The sequence below is a fragment of the Vulpes lagopus genome, chromosome 17 (assembly GCF_018345385.1).
Source record: "Vulpes lagopus strain Blue_001 chromosome 17, ASM1834538v1, whole genome shotgun sequence".
In the NCBI taxonomy this organism is placed as follows: domain Eukaryota; kingdom Metazoa; phylum Chordata; class Mammalia; order Carnivora; family Canidae; genus Vulpes; species Vulpes lagopus.
The window spans coordinates 8,593,060-8,603,257 of NC_054840.1; positions in this window are offsets into that span (position 1 = coordinate 8,593,060).

Consider the following 10,198-nt stretch of genomic DNA (forward strand, 5'->3'; position numbering starts at 1 on the left):
GTGAAAGACATATTTCTCTAGTCTGCTCCCTGTCCTAAAACAAAATATTCTGAACTATCAGCAGAAATGGCAGGTTCCTGGTGGTGGCGGAGTGAGGGGTGTGGGAATGACTTAGTATTAAATATCACAAATGCTTCCTTACGTGCATCTTGATATGATGCTTCTGGTCCCCTGAGCAATGGGAACAGTCAAGTTAGAGCATTGCCAATATGATGATAGATAGGGGTCAGCAGAAGGGAACAAAGAACTTAGAAACTGCCCACGCAACACGAGGTAGAGTTCCAGTTTGCTGACAAAATATGCCTTTGCCAACAATGATAGGGCCTAAAACCATCAGCAACCAGATTGGAGCGGGAAAGGAGGAAACATCAGTGTTTCTACAAACCGTCCATCCCTATCCATCCTCCTGAATATGTTAGGACTTCTCACACCACCACAGACATCCTGATTCTGGTTTTAGCGGCTGACCTCACATTCTGTATCAAAGAATACCCTCTGGGCATTCTAAATCAGACAAAAATACTCTCAGGGAAGTACACTGTGATGGAGATTGCCCCAAATTCAGGGATCTGAAGGGAAAGGTGTGCTAACCCAGAGAAAGACAAAATGATCTTCCCAAATTCAGACTACAGAAGTCATTAAAATGTTATTTTGAGGATGTAGCTATTGCTCTAATGTGGGTAACATGCGCTGCACTTTATTGCCACGCGTGTTAGGTGGAATGGGAGCTCAGAGAGCCCGCCAGCACTGCAGAGCTTCACAGTACAGCAACAGCGTCTACAGTTTCAGAGGTTACAACTCCCCGGGTCCTCGTTGCGATTGATGGGCTGCACACGGTGTTCAGAATTTCTTATTTGGCCCACATCATTTGAGTTTTTAACCTGCTCTCCTAGTCGAGCCACTCCATACTCAGCCAGCTTCTTTCATATATGGTGTCCAAGTTTTAGTCTATTCCAGAATCTCAAGATTGAGTATTTCAAGGACAGGTTTTTTAAGATTTAGAAAAATTACACTCCACGACACAGTTTCATGCATACATTCAGCCATATACGGAGCCGTGCCTGTATGTATGAGGTCGGCATTATTATACCCACTTTGGATATAAAGAAACCGAAGCTTAAGAGAGGTCAAGTAATAGTTCATTTTTCTGTCTTTGTTTCCCCTGCCTTCGGAGAGGTGTCTAATAAGAAGTTGCTGCAGACGAGGTCAAAGAGGTTTCTGCAAGTGTTCTCTTCTGGGATTTTGATGGATTCCTGTCTCACATTTAGGTCTTTCATCCATTCTGAGTCTATTTTTGTGGATGGTGTGAGGAAATGGCCGAGTTTTATTTTTCTGCTTGTGGCTGTCCAGTTTTCCATTTGTTGAAGAGACTGTCTTTTTTTTCCATTGGATATTCTTTCTGGCTTTGTTGAAGATTAGTTTACCATAGAGTTGAGGGTCCATTTCTGGGTTCTCTATTCTGTCCCATTGTTCTATGTGTCTGTTTTTGTTCCAATACCATACTGTCTTGATGATTACAGCTTTGTAATAGAGTTTAAAGTCCAGAATTGTGATGCCATTGGTCTTGGTTTTCTTTTTCAACATTCCTTTGGCTATTTGGAGTCTTTTCTGGTTCCATGCAAATTTTAGGATTATTTGTTCCAACTCTGTGAAATAAGTTGATGGTATTTTGATAGGATTGCACTGAATGTATAGACTGCTCTAGATAGCATAGACATTTTAACAATATTTGTTCTTCCAATCTCTGAGCATTGAATGTTTTTCCATTTCTTTGTATCTTCCTCAATTTTTTTCATGAGTGTTCTATAGTTGAAAATAGAGTTACCCTACAACCCAGCAATTGCACTACTGGGTATTTACCCCAAAGATACAAATGTTGTGATCCAAAAGAGCATCTGCTCCCCAATGTTTATAGCAGCAATGTCCACAATAGCCAAACTATGGAAAGAGCCCAGATATCCATCAACAGATGACATAACCATATATATATATATATATGGTTATGTCATCTAAAATATATATTTACACACACATAATGGAATACTACTCAGCCACCAAAAAAATGAAATCTTGCCATTTGCAACAATGTGGATGGAAGTAGAGGATATTATACTAAGTGAAATTAGTTAGAGAAAGACAATTATATGATTTAATTCATATACGGATTTTAGGAAATACAACAGAGGATCATAGGGGAAGAGAGGAAAAAATAAAACAAGTCAAAATTGGAGAGAGAGACAAGCCATAAGAGATTCTTAATCATAGGAAACAAACTGAGGGTCATTGAAGGGGAGGGGGTTGGGGGATAGGGTAGCTGGGTAATGGACATTAAGGAGGGCATGTGATATAAAGAGCACCAGGTATTGTATAAGATTGACATTAACAAGCTTGGAAGGACTCAATCATTATCCTTCTTATCTTCCGAACAATTATTTCTTCTTTCCTACATACTCCTTCCATATGAAGACTATAGAGGCAACAAAACTATTATTTTTTGTCCGAGTATGGATTACAGGCAGTTTACAAAAAGTAGATTCTTTTTCCATGTAAATGCTATTTTTTAAAATACTGACACACACATTAGCACTTAAAGAATATTCCATATAATATTTATATGCATAATATGTACTAGCAATATGATGTTGGACAGTTATAATTTTATCAAAGTGCAATTACAAGGATTACTATATTAGCTATAATTCTTTTTGACAATTCAATCAAGCTTCAAAATTTTAAAAGAAGTTTATTAAGTTGCCTCATTGATTGATTTTTTTCATTATTTATACTCTGACTATTAAAAAAAAAAAGTTTTAAAATAACTTACAAAAAAGAGAGAGCCATAAAATGGAATCATTAAAGTAAGAATGAAAGAATAAGAAGTGGGGATCCCTGGGTGGCCCAGTGGTTTAGCACCTGCCTTCGGCCCAGGGTATGATCCTGGAGTCCTAGGATCGAGTCCCACATCAGGCTCCCTGCATGGAGCCTGCTTCTCCCTCTGCCTGTGTCTCTGTCTCTCTGTCTCTCTCTGTCTCTCTGTGTCTCTCATGAATAAATAAATAAAATCTTTTAAAAAAATAAAGAATAAGAAGTATGCCATAAAAGGGACATGAAATTTGTGCCCAAAACCTTGGGTTAAAGAAAATAACTGTAAATAGACATGCTTTATTCATGAGTTTCCAGATAGCTAAAGCAAAAACAAATGAACGAATATAGTTTCCTAACTGATAAAAAAGAATACTAAGTTTTTTTGAAAAGACACTAATTTTTGTACTATTAAACTTAAAACGTTTTGACTTGTGTATGTGGTGTGAGGTAGGAGTAGAGATCCCTTTTTTCCCCTCTATGATTATTCAGGAGATCCAATGTCATGATCATTGCATGTTCACTGTACTGTAGGGTGATTGTTGTCATTTATCAATTGACTCTGTATGAAAGGGTCACTTTTCTGAACTTTTTATTATATTCCATTGGGCTACTCATCCATATTGAACCAATACTATATATTATCTTATAAATAACTTTTATGTAGTAATTAAAGTTCTCCAGCTCTATTCTTATTCTTCAAGATTGTCTTGGCCCTTCTTAGATCTTTACTTTTCCAAATGTATTTTATAGTCAGCTTGTCAATTAAAAAAAAAAAAAAAGCAGAGATTTTGATTTTGATTGAGTTGGTATTATAAATCTGCCAATCCATGGCCATGGTATATGCCTTCATTACTTAGCTTTTTAAATTGCTTTCAATAATATTTTATAGGGTTTTTTTTTTTAAGATTTTATTTATTTACTCATGAGAGACACAGAGATAGAGAGGCAGAGACACAGGCAGAGGGAGAAGCAGGCCCTATGCAGGGATCCTGATGTGGGACTTGATCCCAGGACTCCAGGATCACGCCCCGGGCCAAAGGCAGGCGCCAAACCACCAAGCCACCCAGGGATCCCCAATAATATTTTATAGTTTTAAGTTAGAAACATTATACATCTTAATGTATAACTTATTTTTGATATTTGATATTCTCTAATCCACATGGTATCTTTTTAAAAATTGTTTTAAAAATTGATATTTGGGGATCCCTGGGTGGCGCAGCGGTTTGGCGCCTGCCTTTGGCCCAGGGCGCGATCCTGGAGACCCGGGATCGAATCCCACGTCGGGCTCCCGGTGCATGGAGCCTGCTTCTCCCTCTGCCTGTGTCTCTGCCTCTCTCTCTCTCTCTGTGACTATCATAAATAAATAAAAATCAAAAAAAAAATTATAAAAAAAAATTGATATTTGTTTCTGGTATATACAAATGCAATTATTCTGGTCATTGATGTAGTATCCAGTGACCTTGCTAAAGTTACCTATTTGTTCTAACAGGTAGGTAAATTCTTTTGTTTTCTAGACACACAATCAAGTTATCTAGGAACAATGGCAGTTTTGTATCTTTGCTTTCTGGAAGTCTTCTTCTTGAATTATTACGCTAGATAGGACTTAAACTGCTATATTGTAAAGAAGTGATAGCAGTGTCCTTATCATGTTTTGTCAATCTCAAGAGGGTAGTTTTCGCATTTTACCACAAAGTATGATGTTTGCTGTATTCATATTTTCATATTTTTAAAACCAGATTTTTGAAAATAGGTAATTCCTTTCTGCATTTGCTAAGAGTATATGTGTGTTTTATTATAATGAATGTCAAATTAATGATGTAACTTTCTGCATATAATAACAAGATCATATAATTCTGTTCTATTTTTCCCGAATACTATAGTCCATCTGCTACACTGATTTTCAATTGTATCTTTACTTTTGAATTCCTGTTATGAACCTCCTTGGGCAAGATATATTATCATCTATATTATATATATATATATATATATATATATATATATATATATAAACATATATATAGGATATGTATAATATATATATATACAGATCCTAGATTTAAATGTGAAAGATAACATAATAAAGCTTTTAGGAAAAAACATAAGCAAATTTATACATGAGCTTGAGTAAGCAGAGTTCAGAAAAATAAAGAATGACAAATTAAACCATATAAAATTAAGAACCTCTGTTCACTGAAAAACATTGTTAAAGGAGTGCAACTGTATGCCACAATGTGGGAGAAGATATTTATAATACATATAAGCCTACCAAGGACCATATCCAGAATATGGAAAGAACTTCTATGGGCCAAAAATAAAAAGCAGGCAACCCACTTCAAAATTGGGCATAGTACTAGAATAAAGATTCACAAAAGAGAAAATCTGAATGATGATAAATATATGAAAAAGGAATAAATATATTTAATGATCAGAGGAGTGCCAATTAAAACCATAATGAGGTACCATTATACACAGCCCTGGAATGACTAAAATGGAATGCACAGTATCAGGCATTTTCAAGGATGGAGCGACTCGAATATTACAAAAGTACAGATTATTATAAGCACTTTGTAAAACTCTTTGGTACCACCTTACTCAAGATAAAGGTCCATATAAGATGCCGGAATTCCACCACTAGGTGCATACTTACGAGAAGTGCACAGTATCCTTACAAAATATATGAAGGAATGCTCAGAGAGGCACTATTCACATTAGCCACAAGTTGATGACTCCTCCAGTGGCCGCTGGGGTAGCCAGCCTGTGGGATCCCTGATAGTCCCACCCTCTTGTAGGCTCTTCTCACGCTATAACAGGGCTGTGTGGCCAATAGACTATGGCAGAAGTGGTGGCATGTGGCTTCTGGGATTCCTCATCAAAGACTGGAGTTTCTCAGGCTCTCTCCACCCCTCCCATCCCCTCCTCTCACTGCCTCCTCCTCTCCTTCTCACTTCCTCTCCTTCTTCCCCCTCATTACTCCGCTCCTTTCACCTCCCCCCTTCTCTTTCTCCTGACTGTTTTGGGGAAGCCAGCTGCCATATCAAGAGAAATACTATGAAGAGAGGTGTGGTGAGGAACTGAAGCCTTCTGCCAACAGACACATAAGTGAACTTGGAAGCAGTTTGCTTCAGTCAAATCTTCAGAGACTGAGCCTGGCTGGCAGTTTAAACACCATCTCATGAGAGTCCCTGAGCCAGAGATGCCAGTGAAGTTGCTCCCAGGTTTCTGAACCTCAGAAACCATGGGAGATAATGTTTGTTGTTTTAAGGTGCAAAACTGTTACGAATTTGAGGTAATTTGTTATGCACCAATAGGTAACTAATACATCTATCAATAAGAGAATGGAACATTGTAGAATAATCATAAAATGAAATACTAAACAGCAATGCGAATGAACAAACTACAACTATGTGCAACATTATAGATGGATCTTGCAAATATATTTAGTAAAAGAAACCAGATGCTAAAAAGTACATATATTATAATTTCATTTGCATAAAGATCAAAAGCTGACAAAACAAATCTATGGTGATAGAAGCCAAGATAGTGGTTACTCTTCTATGAGGCATGAAGGGGCTTCTAAGAATATCAATAATGCTCTACTTCTTGGTCTGAGTATCGTTGACATGGATGTGTTCATTTTGAAAATTTCTCATTCTGAACACTTTTCTAAATGTATGTTGTAATTAAACAGTTTAGTTAGATTAAGAGGAAATGTATCATGATTTCAGTGTGAGGGTCTCTGAACAATATAATGAACTATTTTTTGATCACAGTTTCTTAAAAGTACAGAATCACTTTACATGTTGTCATTTCTGATACTGATTCTTGATAAAAACTAAGCACAAAATAGTGAATCACCGTACCATGAAGATGATTCTCTAGGGAATTAAATTAATACGGTCCTGGTATATAGTTTTCTAATAATCAAATTTAATTTTGAGATAAGCTTAGCAGTGTTTCTCAAACTTTAATATGCAGAGGAAATACCTAGGGGATTGACTTAAAATGGAAATGCACTGCCTCTACTCCCAGAGAGTCTGATTCAGCGGGATCAACAAAGGGCCATGAATTTGTATTTTTAACAAATATTCCAGTGCAACACTTTGCAAAATACTGAAATAAAATTGTACACTTGTTTTTTTTTTTTTTTTTTTGCAAACCTCGGTACATACTTGCATTTCAGAATTCCAAACAGAAACCAGTTTAACTGCAAATACACATGGTATTTGGTGGCTATAAAAGAAAAAAATTCTTCAAAATGGGGGAAGACAAAAATTAACGCTTGACTATAAGAACTCATATTTTTAAATGCCTTTGGAGAGTAAAAATGATATGAATTTAAAAGAATCACATATAGTCTACTGATTCTAATCTATAACTTCTGTTGCATGAGAGAGGTGATATCTATAAAATATACGCATCTGTTGTACAATTAAATGTCACTATAATGTGAACATCACCCCTGCTCAAAACGTACACACTTAAGTTGCACTCCAAGTGGCCAATTCTGAATCTTTAATTAACAGACACAAGTTGGAGACCCCACAAACTTCAGTAAGATCACAGTGCTTTCTTAGAAGTTTATCTGTCCTATGTCATGTCCCTCATTACAGTTTGAAAATCTTTACTTGGCTGTGGAAATGACTCTGGCACGGAAAGCATGTGACTCTGACTTAGGGGGACGAATAAGCAATAGCTCTCAAAGGACAAATATCCAAGTAACCTGTTTTCATGCAAATATACTCATAACAAACAAAGTAAGGCAAAAGGAATCCTGAAGACATAAGATATGTAGGTAGAATTATTTATAAACTGTATTATTCTGAAACTGCCCAAGAGGCATCAGCACGTCTTTAAAGGTCCCTTATGATCACTGTTATAAGTACTGCTGGAAATAACATACAGCAGTAATAAACCATGGGAAGCTACAGAAGCAGGCATACCATTTACTTTACCAAATGGGGTTTATTTTTCCTCTGTAGTCTCCTCTTAATAATATGAGCCCCAAAGTGAGATCTGTGTCTAGATTTACGAAGTCAGTGAAAATGGGGGAGGTCCCAGGTCCTTGTCGTATGCCAGCAACTCTGTAATCATGCAACAGCTTGCTGGGCAGGGGATGTGGCTACCTGCGTTCTGTCCATTAGCTAGGCTTGTTGCTGCTCATTAAATTCTTAATGCGGATGACAACAGTACAACCGATGGAGGGTTATAAATGTAGCTACCTCGGGTGCAAAATTATGGGCCAGACGTTGAGGTCCCTATTGCTAAGGCTATGGATTTTTCTATTAGAACTACCACATGAAGGGATGTATCAACTTGCTGATTAACATCTTCGCCTTCTATAGAGTAACTGTTTGGCCCCGGTGAGGCCGGTAACATCTCCTCCTTCTCTGTTCAGTAACCTTTAGAATAATGGGTAATCGAGGTAGTGCCTCAGAGTGCCAAAGAATGACAAGGAAGCTAGCAAGCATGGTGGCAGAAGGGGACTAGGGAATAGGTATGTATATATACAGACATACATCTACACGCATATGCACATGTACATCCTTATTTACACGCATGCAGTTATATGCACACATATATACATGTATATCCATACATACACACATATATACACACATATATAAGAAAGAAAAAAAATGAAGAAACCCTTTCAGAACAGGCTATTTTAAAAATCAAGTCTCCCTTAAATAGAGAAATTATGTCAATATCCAACTGATGTAGAAATGTAGTAACTAGTGCAAAACGGCAATATGGAACAACTTAGTTATGATTCGCAAATGCTAACTTCACTGAGGGCTATAGATAATTCAAAGTCTGACATCTCGGGGACCCCTCGGTGGCTCAGTGGTTTAGTGCCTGCCTTCAGCCCAGGGTGTGATCCTGGAGTTCCGGGATCGAGTCCCACATCAGGCTCCCTGCATGGAGCCTCCTTCTCCCTCTGCCTGTGTCTCTGCCTCTCTCCCTCTCTGTGTCTCTCATGAATAAATAAACAAAATCTTTAAAAAAAAACAAAACAAAACAAAGTATGACATCTCAAATTTGGCATATACCATGAGTAAAGGAGTTGGTACAATCCAGTACATGAGGGGCTATTAATATCGCAACTCGGAATCTGAGAAAGCAGTTGCTATTGATTAATTGCAAAAATGTCTCCAATTCTTCGCCCAGCCTTGTACCCCTGCCCTTTGCAATGTGACGTTCAGCATCTCCCTTCAACTAGTGGAGTTCATTGCTCTACCCCTTGCAGTTCGGCTGGCCTTGTGATTTGCTTTGGCCAGTGGACTGCAAAGGTGATGGTGCACCAGCTCGGAGCTTAGTCCTAGGCCATCTTGAACCAGCCAGCCATAGGTGACCCGCCAACTGACCACAGACACTGGAGAGCCCAGCTAAGTCTGGCCCAGACCAGAACAACTGCCCCGTCTACCCATGGACTCATGAGAGATAATAGTTACTGTTTTGTGTCGTTAAATTTGAAGACAATGTGCAACACAGCAATAGCTACACAATCTTGGCTGACATTATGGTGAATAAGTTACTGCTCTAAATAAAAGATTTTTTTTCACATTCCTTCCAGTTGTAGATTACAGCCATTATTATCATTTTCGCTATGTCAGGTGAGGTGCAGTTCTCAGTACTTCATACAATTACTACATTTAATGGCTTTAAAACTCCAGATTTTTGGTATGATGCACTTCCTAAAAAGGAGATCTGACCCTAATCACAGCGACACTAGTTCCTTGTCATTCACCCTCTGCATTAGAAAGGTAGTTTAAGGTGGCCCAGGTAGCTCAGCGGTGTAGCGCCGCTTCAGCCCAAGGCGTGATCCTGGAGACCCGGGATCGAGTCCCATGTCGGGCTCCCTCATGGAGCCTGCTTCTCCCTCTGCCTGTGTGTGTCTCTCTCTCTGTGTCTCTCATGAACAAATAATTAAAATCTTAAAAAAAAAAGAAAAAGAAAGAAAGAAAGAAAGAAAGAAAAAGAAAGAAAGAAAGAAAGAAAGAAAGAAAGAAAGAAAGAAAGAAAGAAAGAAAGATAGTTCAAAGCATCAGCACCATTACAGGAAAGTGGTGGGAGTATTAAAAGTGATCCAAACATGGGGTGATGGGATCCAGATGAAAAGTGAGGTACATCTTGAATAGCCAAACTCTCTACTAACCTTTCTATCCTCATCTGGCACTTTGAACTGAAATCAACCTTAAACGCTCAAGATGAGACACATTTAGAAAAATGGCTAGTATCTTTAAATCATCATGAACAGGCATCAACTGGGACATTGGACCCAGAATTATCTTTTGTACATGAGCAAAGACAAGCATCCTAAAATTCTTTCTTC